At 36.4% G+C, this 11,393-nt stretch overlaps 1 long non-coding RNA gene across 1 annotated transcript; it reads right to left on the bottom strand.

Annotated features, from left to right (window-relative positions):
- Positions 1 to 728: 728 nt before the first annotated feature.
- LOC149192105 (uncharacterized) lies at positions 729 to 1,170 on the bottom strand. The gene is made up of 2 exons (XR_016254866.1): positions 940 to 1,170; positions 729 to 833 (listed from the first exon to the last, which is right to left on the bottom strand). It is a non-coding gene; the product is annotated as an uncharacterized LOC149192105 (long non-coding RNA).
- Between the last annotated feature and the right edge of the window lie 10,223 nt (positions 1,171 to 11,393).

The raw sequence follows: 11,393 nt of genomic DNA, 5'->3' as shown, positions 1-11,393 counted from the left end.
GGTGAGCAAAAAGACCTTCCTTTTCTAAACCCGCTAACAAGTGTTGGTAGGTGTCTCCAAAAATATGCATTTCTGTGCCCCAATATTTGAGAAAATATTTAATGAGAGCTATCATAGAAGATATGCTCTTCAAGATGCATAATTGTGTGAATCGGTCTTTCTTCTTGTACTCCAAAGAAAGAAGAAATAATTTTATCATGGCATCTTCTTGTCTTTCCTTAAATTTTGAAATATGCAAATAAATCAAATTCGTGTGCAAACAAGCATTAAGAGGAAACAACCAAACAAGCAATTGAAAGAACTCGACCCATATACTTTAAATAAACAAAATTTTAAAGGAAATTTGATAAAATCCCCTGGGAAATAGTGTTTAGATTAAATATATTTGGATAATCAAGGGTTTGTAGAACATTTATCACAATATTGAGCTAAGCTAAAGGTGTATGGAGAATTAATAGAAATACCTCCACCAGAGGAGGAACAAACAAAGAGGAATGAAATGAAAAATCCTTACTGCCTCGGTAAATTCGATTAAGAAAGAGTTGCCTCCCATGGCCAAGCCCTACAGATGCTCCTTGACTGCTTTGGCATGCTCAATGGGCTTGAAATACACAAATGCGTGGTTCCGCTGCGGGTAAACGACTATGCTGTCGATCTCCCCAAACTTAACGAACTTTTCCATGAGCATAGGCTCTTTTGTCTTGCTGGACACATTACCTAAACATAGATTGTGAGAAGGAGAGCTTCCTCCTCCTCACCTCCCTTCGCTTAAAGGGCATTCCCTGGTGGTGGCACCCCACGAGGGTCGTGGTTGAAAGGAGTTGAAGCACATTCTACATAAAAAAAGAGGTCCCTTGAGTTAAAGAAATGGAGGAGAAGAATCAAAAGCAAAATCAGTCCAAATGAATTTCACATCTATAGTTACTGATTGCCACAGACCAGGCTGTAGAGTAGTGCCTCTTGGATTGACCATCGATTCTTGAGGATGCATCTCACAACCCTCCCTCGCTCGCCTACGAACAAATGTATATGAGTCGCGCACTAGGAATCGTGGGCTAACCCTAGCCATGGGCAACATTGTTCTTCTCCTCTTACCATTTAGTGCCTTGATAACTCTGGTGTGAAGAAAGAGAAATTCTATAACCCTCTTAACAGTCCATGCCCTGAAAACTCCCATGCCAAAGAAAGAAATCCTATAGCCCTAAAATGCGAAGAAGAGACCAGAAATTGGAAACGACGAGCCATTTTTAATTTAAAATAATTGAAAAGTGAATAAGTTAAGACAAAAATTTAATTTTAAGATGAAAGGATGCTCAGCGAGGAGAAGTTGGAAAAGAAAGCCATTTTTAATTTAAAATAATTGAAAAGTGAATAAGTTAATACAAAATTCTAATTTTAAGATCAAAAGATATTTTTGTCTTAAATAAATTTCTTAAAAGCTTCATAGTAATGATGAAAAAATATATTAAAAAAATAAATAAATTATTTTAAATAAAAATATATATTAAAAAATAAATAAATTATTTTAAATATTTTTTTAATTACATTTTTTAGTAGACTATTTTATTTTTCTCACTAAAGACAATTTTTTTTTGTTTTTCTTAATATATATATATATATATATATATATATATATATTTTAAATCATATTTTAAAATGTTTTTTTTTTTTAATTATACTTTTGTTTCTTTAGAGAAAATATGAAAAAATATATTGAAAAAATAAATAAATTATTTTAAATGTTTGTTTTTTAAATTAGATGGTTCTTTTTATTATATGAAATTAGTTGTAGTATGCTTATTCAACTTCTCCATTCTCATCTTTCTCATTCTCATGCTAGTTATTCTCATCTTTCCCATCCTCATGCTAATAGGAATTTTAATGTTATCTGAATTTATGTGTTTAGATTGGAGTTTGGAGGCATTATTCAAGGCTTGAGGCATTCATTTATACAAACACTAATACTCAACAGTCATTCATCTCCAAAGGAGCCTCTTGAACTGATGCAACAACTCCTTAGCGCTTTCTTTATCCCACTTCCATAATTCGCTACTATGTTTCAACATGCTTTGTTTGAATGATGCTCAATAACCCAAAAAAATTCCCATTTATAGCATGGATTAGGACTTGGGTTGTTGTATATTGTCCCTAGATGACAATGTTGAGAGTGATTTTGCAGAGAATGAACCATGCTTATTGGCGGGATGGCATGACCATGCTTATTGGATGCTTATGGGTAGATTTAAATAAATTGCATTGGATTGTGCTAGCTCGAGTGGTTTATACCATAGGATTGTGCAATTGAATAATGTCGCATCATCAAAATGATTTGTGAACGACTTGGTGGAAAGGAAATGGGAGAGACAATAGTTTACCCATATCCATGAGATCCATTACCGATTTACCATGTGCCAGAAGTAGTTGATCCACCACCATAAGCCCTCGATAATATGATCTTACACACAGCCAATCAATTAACTCTTTTAGTATCTTTTGGAGAGTTTTTCCTTAGGGCTCTATCCCACTTCCATAATCCATTGCTATGTTTCAACATGCTTTGTTGATTTTATGTTATGGAAAAGCTAATAGGTCATTTTCAATAAGTTGGTCAACATAAGTGTGGACCCAACCTTAGCCATGAGTGAGAATGGTGAGTCATGAAGATAGGGTCAGTTTTTAGACTCTCCTTTAAAGGATCTAGCTCTAACTGTATGAAATTTATTGGGCTTCACTCATTAGCTTTGAATACTACTATTCTCCTATCATGGGGTTTAAGCACATAACCATTGAAGGTAGTCGGTAGTTAGGAAGTCCTGGTTACTGCGTGCAAGCCCCGAAAGTGATGATTGATGCTATGTGATTCATTTCACTAGTTTCAATCCTACTTCTCCACCCCTGTGAGCATCACCTGATGCAATGAGTGCTAAGTGGACTATTAAAAAATCATGAGAACTTAGTTAGTTATGACTAGCTCTCATGGAAATGGTCATACATGAATGACTTACTTAATGCAGTTGAATCCCAAAAAATGATATCTAATATAATGCATTGCGGAAACCCCCTTAATAATTAAAGTTTCTTTAGTAAACTATCGCCTCAATAGCCCGTAAAATATCTTTTTGGGGCTCTGCACCATGAGTCTAGCTGGGAAAATTAAGCTATAGTGATAGGTGAGAGCTATGCATAGCTCACTAAAGGTGTTTCAAGAGGTTATTAGTCTATTGGCTATAGAATTAGACTCTTTTTATTTGTAACTTAGCGAAATGGAAAAGTTGTGGAGACAAGCTCCATTCTTCTTCTTTCACCGGGCCATGTAAAATAAATGAAGCAAATAGTCTCAACCCCTTGGAGAAGGAAAGTTGAGAACAACCAATAGCATGAATAGACAAAGAATCCAATGAGCTAAAGGGCTAAAAATCATACAACCCATATTGAACCTTCCCATCCAAAGTAGATTCCATGTTGAGCCACAACAAAACCTTTCGATAGAAATGTATTCCAACTGTTGAGAAATCCCACCTTGATCCCACTAAATGTGTGGAAAGGACATATGAAAGGGAATATTAAAGGATAAAGGGATAAGGAGTGATGAGACATGAGCCTCCACCCACACAGAGTTATAGAGTCCTCCAAATTAAGCTCAAGATATAATTTAGGAAAGGAAAATGCAACTTTCTTTCTTGTCAACTAAACTAAACTAATTTTCCTTTGGAAGTTTTTCCAATATATCATCCTTGTGTTCCAAGGTATACCAAAAATTTTAAGGTCAATTTTTGAAATAATAGAGTTCAAGCAATGTCTAGATCTTCTTCACGTGCCTTCTCCATCTATCTAATGTTGGAAACATTATGTTTAAGACAATATTTGGAAAACCTGGAGCCTCATAATTACTCTCCACATGTATATTACAACCAAACCATGTTTGTTTCAGGTGATTTCCTATTGGAAGTGATGGATCAACACTAGCAGAGAAAGCCACTCTATACATGGAATGGGTTTAAGAAGCCATCTAGGAGATGAGCTAGTCCTTTATGTACTTCATATTTTGTTGGTCATGCAATAAATTTAAAATCATGCCTTCCCATAAAGATCAAGTTATGGAACCCTAAAACTCCCATGTAAAAGAAAACATTATGATGCAATATTGGAAACAAATATCAGGCCATGTAATAACAAGAAAAAAAGAAATGTATACTATCAATGTTGAATGTAGAGGATGTAAAGGAGACAATAAAAATCCATATATTTTCAATTCTTTACATGGGCTTATTAACTCTTTAGAGAGAATCTATAACCTATAGTTTACAATACAATAAGGTTAATATCTAGTTATTTTAAATACAAGGAGGTCAAGATTTGGTAATACATGGAAACTTGAAGATGATACTATTTTTTTTGTATTAGCAGTTAATACTTCATCAGATTTACTTAAGGTGTCAATTTGTTGTGAATGGGTGTTTTTCTAGGAGTGAATTCCATGTCTGTAATATTTGTAGTATCATCTAGTGTTGGTGAATCTGAAGTTGCATATGGATATGACAAAGACTGAGACACTTATGGAGAGACTGTATATGTAGGAATGTGCTTATTTGAACCTACACCAGAATTACTAACCATGGTATAAAAAATTATTTGCTTCTTGAAAACCTCGCATAGTGATATCCTCTTATGTTGATTGTGGTAAAGGTTCCTAAGCAATGATTTTAGAGATGCAAGCCTTCCTTCCTTGCCACTTATCCATGAGTGTACAGTAGGGCAAAAAAAATTACTAGACTTGATTTGGTAACATTTATCTATTGCAGCTTTAACCCTAACCCTAATATTTTAGGATGCATGAGATGGACCTTGAAATTAAATAAATAAATTCTAGTTTCCAGAATATTGACGTGGAGTAAATGTGAGTGAGAGTACACTACCTATAAGTTTGATAGATGTTGTCTTGAACCAGTGTTGACCACTTGTATTGGACTGATTGGTGTCCTCATGGAAGTTAGTGATCCTACAGGAAAGCACAAGATTATTCTATTAGAGTGTATCAACAACAACTATATATCCTTTCCTTTCTTCTCTGCAGCTATCCAATCATAACATGCTAACTAATTCTTGAAATTATATATATATATATATATATATATATATATATATATATATATATATATATATATATATATATATATATATATATATATATATATATATATATATATATTGAAGTTGGGTTTTGGTGGGTTTCAATGTTTTCTTTTCAAAGTGGAAACAATTTCATGTTTGACATTGCAAGCAATGTAATCAAAGCTCACAAATTCCATTCAAAATAATACCAAGGTTTGTAAAGTTCACTCGTATGACTTTGGTTAGAGTTAGGTTGGTTCACATGAATACAAAATTTTGATTTTTTGTTGTAAACAATTCACAAATGATGATGATTTTGGTAAAGTCTAAGTTGGTTCAAATTCCTCTTTATCTATTAGTTATTAACTCCACTTTAGCAAATAAAAGGCTATATTTTCTTGTTGACCCAACTATACACACTACAAATTCTTTCCATCATTTTTTGAATTTTAAGCTGACAAAGGTCAAGGCTCTAATCTTATTCCACATATATTAGGCACTTTTGTTCTCACCAGGAACCACAATTCTTACCACAGTCTATAAATAGAGCCAAGGTCACTAAGAGTTTCATCATTCTTGGATGCAAGTCCATTGTTACAATATGAATCTTGGTATGCCTTATGGGTCTTGTGTAGGGTCGACCTTCTTAGGTGGATTTTGTCTTTCGTTCTTATATAAGCTCCTTGCAATAAGTGCCATGCATACTCACTGGACTTGATGCACACAAAGACAGGGACTCCATGCACATCTTTTCCTTTCAATGGCTAGAGGACCTGCTTCCACGAGGCCATGGATGAGTATGTAAGCTTTTAGCATGGATTGACTAACCAATTCTAATCTCTCACTCAAACTTCTATTGCTAGATTCTTGTTGACTCTAAGGATAAATTCATTGATTTCTTTTTCTTTCCTCCCAAGATTACCCATCTATGCTCTTTTACTCATTAATATTTTTCTAAGGACATCATTAGGTATTTCTTTTGCATCTTGACAGTTATCGAGAGGGAAATAGAGACATATTTTCTCCTCTGCTACATATATAATGATAAGTAGTTATTTTTCATTTTCTTTCTTTCAAAAACATTATCAGTCATTGCATTGGCATCTTCACATTGATCATGGTTCTTTTTTTGTTTTATTTATTTTTCCTTTTTAGAATGAAATTGTTACACATTACATTGGGGTAGTATATTTTCATTCTCTCTTCTCTACTACTTCATTAGTTTTGTCCTTTTTTTCTTTGGTTTTTTGTGACTAGAGGAATTGGAAACTAGGAGGGTCTCATATGACATGAGGTTGATTCCCCTTCTCTCACTATAACCCCTAGTTAAGAGTTGGGCAGGTGGGACACTCATGGGGTTTTGAACTAGCAACCATTATGTAAGTTGTTGGTGTCTGAGTGTGAATGTTATGATTCACCCCTTTTACCACATTAATATGTCAATCTGGGGTCATTTTTTATTGCAAGGATATCATGCACTATATATGCAAGGGCAAATTCATAATCCAACAATTGATCAGGAGTTCGATTAATTAACTAAACATGCAATCCGAAGTAATAAATAAATAGTAGCAACATAATGATTCATAGCATCAACTGTAACAACAATACGTTTCACAGCAAAAAGGAAATAAAATGCATAACTAAAACAATACACACATAAGAACACAGGCACAACACCTGATCAGGAGAGTGGGCCCAACTCCCTGGTTAGGGTTGTGCTTAACTCACAGATTCGCGAAGAAGATCAGAAAGCTGAAGATTGCATTAATATCAAAAGTAACTGTTACAAAACTCAGAGATGTCTCGCCAACCCTGACTCCCAGCTACAAATCCCCTTTTATACAATTACATCCAAACACCATGGAGGTTGTTTGCCTAAAATTACATGATAGTTGTAACATCAAAACTAAATCAAAAGATAGACAAAAAGAGATTTGCAACAGTTGCACTATAACAACTACGGGTTAACAATAGTGCCGCTAGCTTTGGTAATGAATCTTGACCCTGTGGCTCCAAATCTATACAATTAATGAGATTAGCATCCAATCGGTGATGATTCCTTAGACTTAAACATAAATGACTAAATAACTTGTGAAACATGACAAGGGTTATACCTATAGGGCTTTTAGGCACAAAATAGCTGGTATGAAAGTATAATTAGCAAGAAAATAAGGTAAAGAGATAAACAAAACAAGGCAATTTTGGCCCCCAACATCTCCCTCCAACTGACTTTTCTGCATGTCCTCACTTGTCCATCGGTTGCAAGTCTGGGTTCGCCTAACTATGTTTGGAATGCAGCTGAGTAAGGTCGTACTTTTCAACCATCTCAGTACCAGCTAATTGGTATCCTCAGGTTGATAAAACATCCTTCCACCAGTCACTGTTCACCTCGTAGGCTGGGGTGTATGTGTTAGTCGGTAGCCAAAGAAGTGGGAATTAAAACTTGAGACCTATCCAGTGAACCCTAGCGGTTTGTAGACAAGCCATATAGTACGACATCCTTTCTAATGCCTTGGCATAATTGTGGATTCCGACAGGCTCTGTGAGTATTACTGCAGAGGAAGATATCATCCACCTCCTTTGATAGGCATCCTTAGCCTATTCTTGACAAGAAACTATTTGAGTAGTGCATAGCTGTATGCACCATTTCTGCGTTGCAAGCATTTGTTCCTTCTTCCCTTTGATATTTAGAAAAGTCCTGTGCTTATTAAGGATACTATCAAATGGGCATTGTTCTCTTCGAAAAAATAATGGCTGAGTGGCTTGGTTGTGTTGGAAATAATACTGAGAGGGGGGGGTGAATCAGTATTATCAAGTCAATTATTTTTCATTTCACACCCAGATCATATACGCTACTTCAGTTAGAGAAAACCACATATATACGCAACTACAGATAAGGAAACCAGCGTATACCATGCAGACTTATAATTTAATTTATTCTACAGATGTTGATCATTAATCTGTGCATCAGAATCATATAAACAGTAACCAGGAACAGTAAAACAGAGCAGAAGACAATCACACACAAGAACACAAGATATAAGGTGGAAACCTAATGTGGGTGAAAACCACCTGCTGCAATTCGTCTCTATCTTCTTTTAATTTGAAACTTCTTTTTACAATGTTTCTATACTGGTGCAGACTTATACCACTATGCAGGCTTCTACCTGCAGAAGGCTACAACCTTCTCTCGTTCTCCAGCCTCTCCTAGAAGGGAGCTACAACCCCCTTAGCTCTTATACTAGCTGAGGTACTAGTACATAGGTGCTGACCTACAGAAGGCTATAACCTTCTCTTTCTTCCAGGGACCACATTTCATAAATTTTCAGATTGGATCCATGAATAACATCAATCAAACATCAAGAATTTCTGCATCAAACAATCTCCTTTTCACCAATCAACACTGAGTCAAATAGACACTTCTCTGACAACTATACCCAGTACACAGTAACAGTAACCACACACCAATTTTGAACCTAGAACACTGCAGCAATAAACAGAAGTAGCTAGAACATAATTCAAGAGACGTACGTTACTTCAATATTCAGAAACTTGCGTGCATACGCTTCTGTGTTAAGACCAACCTGCGTATACGCTGTTTTGATTTGCTGAACCAGCGTATATACACACTTCTGATGAAATGAACCTACGTACAGATATATAAATATAATTCACTCTTTCAAATATTCAGACATTAGTTATACACAGATTATCAAATTTATAGATCAAGCCTACGCCAAATATAACAGATCAAAAATCACTCAAAGATTCTACTTATTCAAGACTTCTCCTTGCGCTTAGGTTCCTCCTTCATTCAGATCTAGCTATGCACCATAAACCAATCACCAGTATTCCGGATCTAGCTCTACATTAGATATTCAATAATTCAGATAATTATTTTGCCAAATGATCTCCTTCCTCTTTTATAGTCTTAGGCCTTTCATCATACCACGGTCCAAAACCATAACAAATCAATACCATGGACCCAATTCTTGGGATCAACACTTCAGACGAGATACCATGGTCCAAAACCATAGGTTCAAATACCAAGGACTAAATACCACAGACCAAAAATAAGTTCTCGCACATGTACGTGCTTTTCCTTACGTGAAAGTGCGTGTATACACATACGCGTCTTTGGAACATCTAACTCGCGTGTATACGCGGCTTGGTCAAGGTGAACCTACGTATATATCTTTTCCTTCATTCTAAGAGCCTGAACTGTGATCTGTCACCAGAGTGAGTTGCCATCAAGGACAACACCTGTGCCATAGCGCCACACCTGTGTCATAATGCCAACAGGTTGGACTCAAAAGTATCAAAAGCCTTCTTCCACTTGACTTGATTGACAGTATAAGAGGTGAATGCTCTGAGTTGGATTTCTACCACATAAGGAACATGATTAAAGGTTTGATCATCCTTCAAGTAATAGTCATGCATATAAAGTTCACAAAGAAGATGCTGGTCTAGAGTGTCATGCACTCTCATGATCCAGAGGAACTACATTGAGTCTTCAATCTTATGACTAATTTCATGAAATATACTCTTTAGACAAAATAAAAGATATTGTTCATGCAAGAACAGTGCGTAGCTGTGAGCTGGAGGGCGGCAAGCAAGTACCTATTGTGCAAGATCAAACATTTCTTCCTTGTCTGTCTTCAAGATGTGCACTTCTTCTTCCAGCTGTGCAATTCTTTTCTGTTGCTTCTCATGCTTCCTCCTCTCTCTATATTCCCTGTCAATATAACCAATGGCTACCCTTGTTGCTTTTATCTGACTTTTTGAACCCCCTTATGGTGATCTTCTATCGAAATAGATCCTTGTCGCAAGCGCATGGAAGTCACCTGCCATTTTTGAACTTCAACAGTTGAGAAGAACTCCCTGCTCTCAAATAACCATTCTATTGGCTCAGTTTGTGTCACAGTAGAAGTGGTAGGAGGGTCTTTGGCCTGGGCTGCTACAGGTTCTTCTGTTCGATTTGCAAGTCTATCATTGAGGATTACAATCTTTCTCTTATTTCTTTGTGCTTCCCTCTTTAATCGACAAATCCTCTTTTTCAACCAAATATTGTCAATCTTCAACTGTATGTTTTCATTGAATTGGGACTGGTATCTCTCCTTGAAGGAGGGCTTCCGCTGCGTGCTATAGTCAATGAATTCTCATTTAATGGGGATTTCTCCCACTGGTTCTGTGGCTGATGTGGGGCCTGGTGGATCCTCAACATCTATATCAACCTGTTCTTCCTTAATTCTTACTTCCTCGGCCTATCCATCCACTCAAATTTCATCTTGTGGTTCTAGAATTATTACATCCGGAGGCTCCATATTCACGGCTTCTGTTTCTGTCACCTGCTTATCAATTCCAACAACATCCATCTTGACCCCTCTAGATTGTTCTGGGACCATCACAGCTGGAATTTCGACATTCACCGCATCTTCCCCACTGGCTGTACATCCTCTTGTGCTGGGACTGTCTTTTTGCCTTGAAATTCAGCTTCAATTGGTGGGTCCTTTTTCTAAGTTCCTGTGTCATCTGGCGAAATGTCGCCCTCAATACTTTGTTCTTGTACTTGATGATTTATTGCTGGACCTTGAGCTACCTCATATTCTTGTGACTCATTCTCAGCACAAGTCTCTTCTGCCACTAATTCTGTAGGACTGCCCATATTTGTGGCTTCTGCCACTGATGTGTCGGATAGCACTGGTTCTTGTGGAGCAGTGCTGGCCTCCACACCTTCGACCATTTTTTTATTTTATTTTATTTTATTTTTTATTTTTTATTTTTATTTTTATTTATTTATTTATTTATTTATTTATTTATTTTTTTTTTTTTTATTTTTTTTTTTTTTTTCTGTTTTTCAATGAGAGTTTGTGCTTGAGTCGCAGCTTCTGCCAGAGTGTCCAATTTCCCCCCTCAATAGGCTTGAGGTGAAAGGTGACTGAGATAAATTTTCCTTGGCCTTACCTGTACATGGAAAATCAGCCTGTTCGGATTTTCATTTCACTAACCGAGTGACTCTCTTTGAATTTTCTGCTGGTTCTTGAGAAGCACTGCTAACCACAACTTCTGCCACTTGTACTAGTTCTGGTATGATTTGTGCAGGTGGTGCTAGTTCTTGTGGGGCAGCACCACCTGCACCCTCTTGTTCGGCCCTTGGAATTTCCATGGAAAGTGTTTCTTGTGCATCATCAGCAACATTACCGGCATCATCGACTTCCATTCTGTCTGCTTCCATGGCCTCCGTGGTCGATGCTGGTTCTTGTGGTTCAGCATCGACT

This window comes from Pinus tabuliformis, chromosome 2_2 (genome assembly GCF_031772625.1).
Source record: "Pinus tabuliformis cultivar Carrire ecotype Pingquan chromosome 2_2, CPIR1, whole genome shotgun sequence".
NCBI lineage: Eukaryota > Viridiplantae > Streptophyta > Pinopsida > Pinales > Pinaceae > Pinus > Pinus tabuliformis.
Note: the sequence above shows the minus strand (reverse complement) of the source record. Positions and strands in the feature narration are given on the sequence as shown.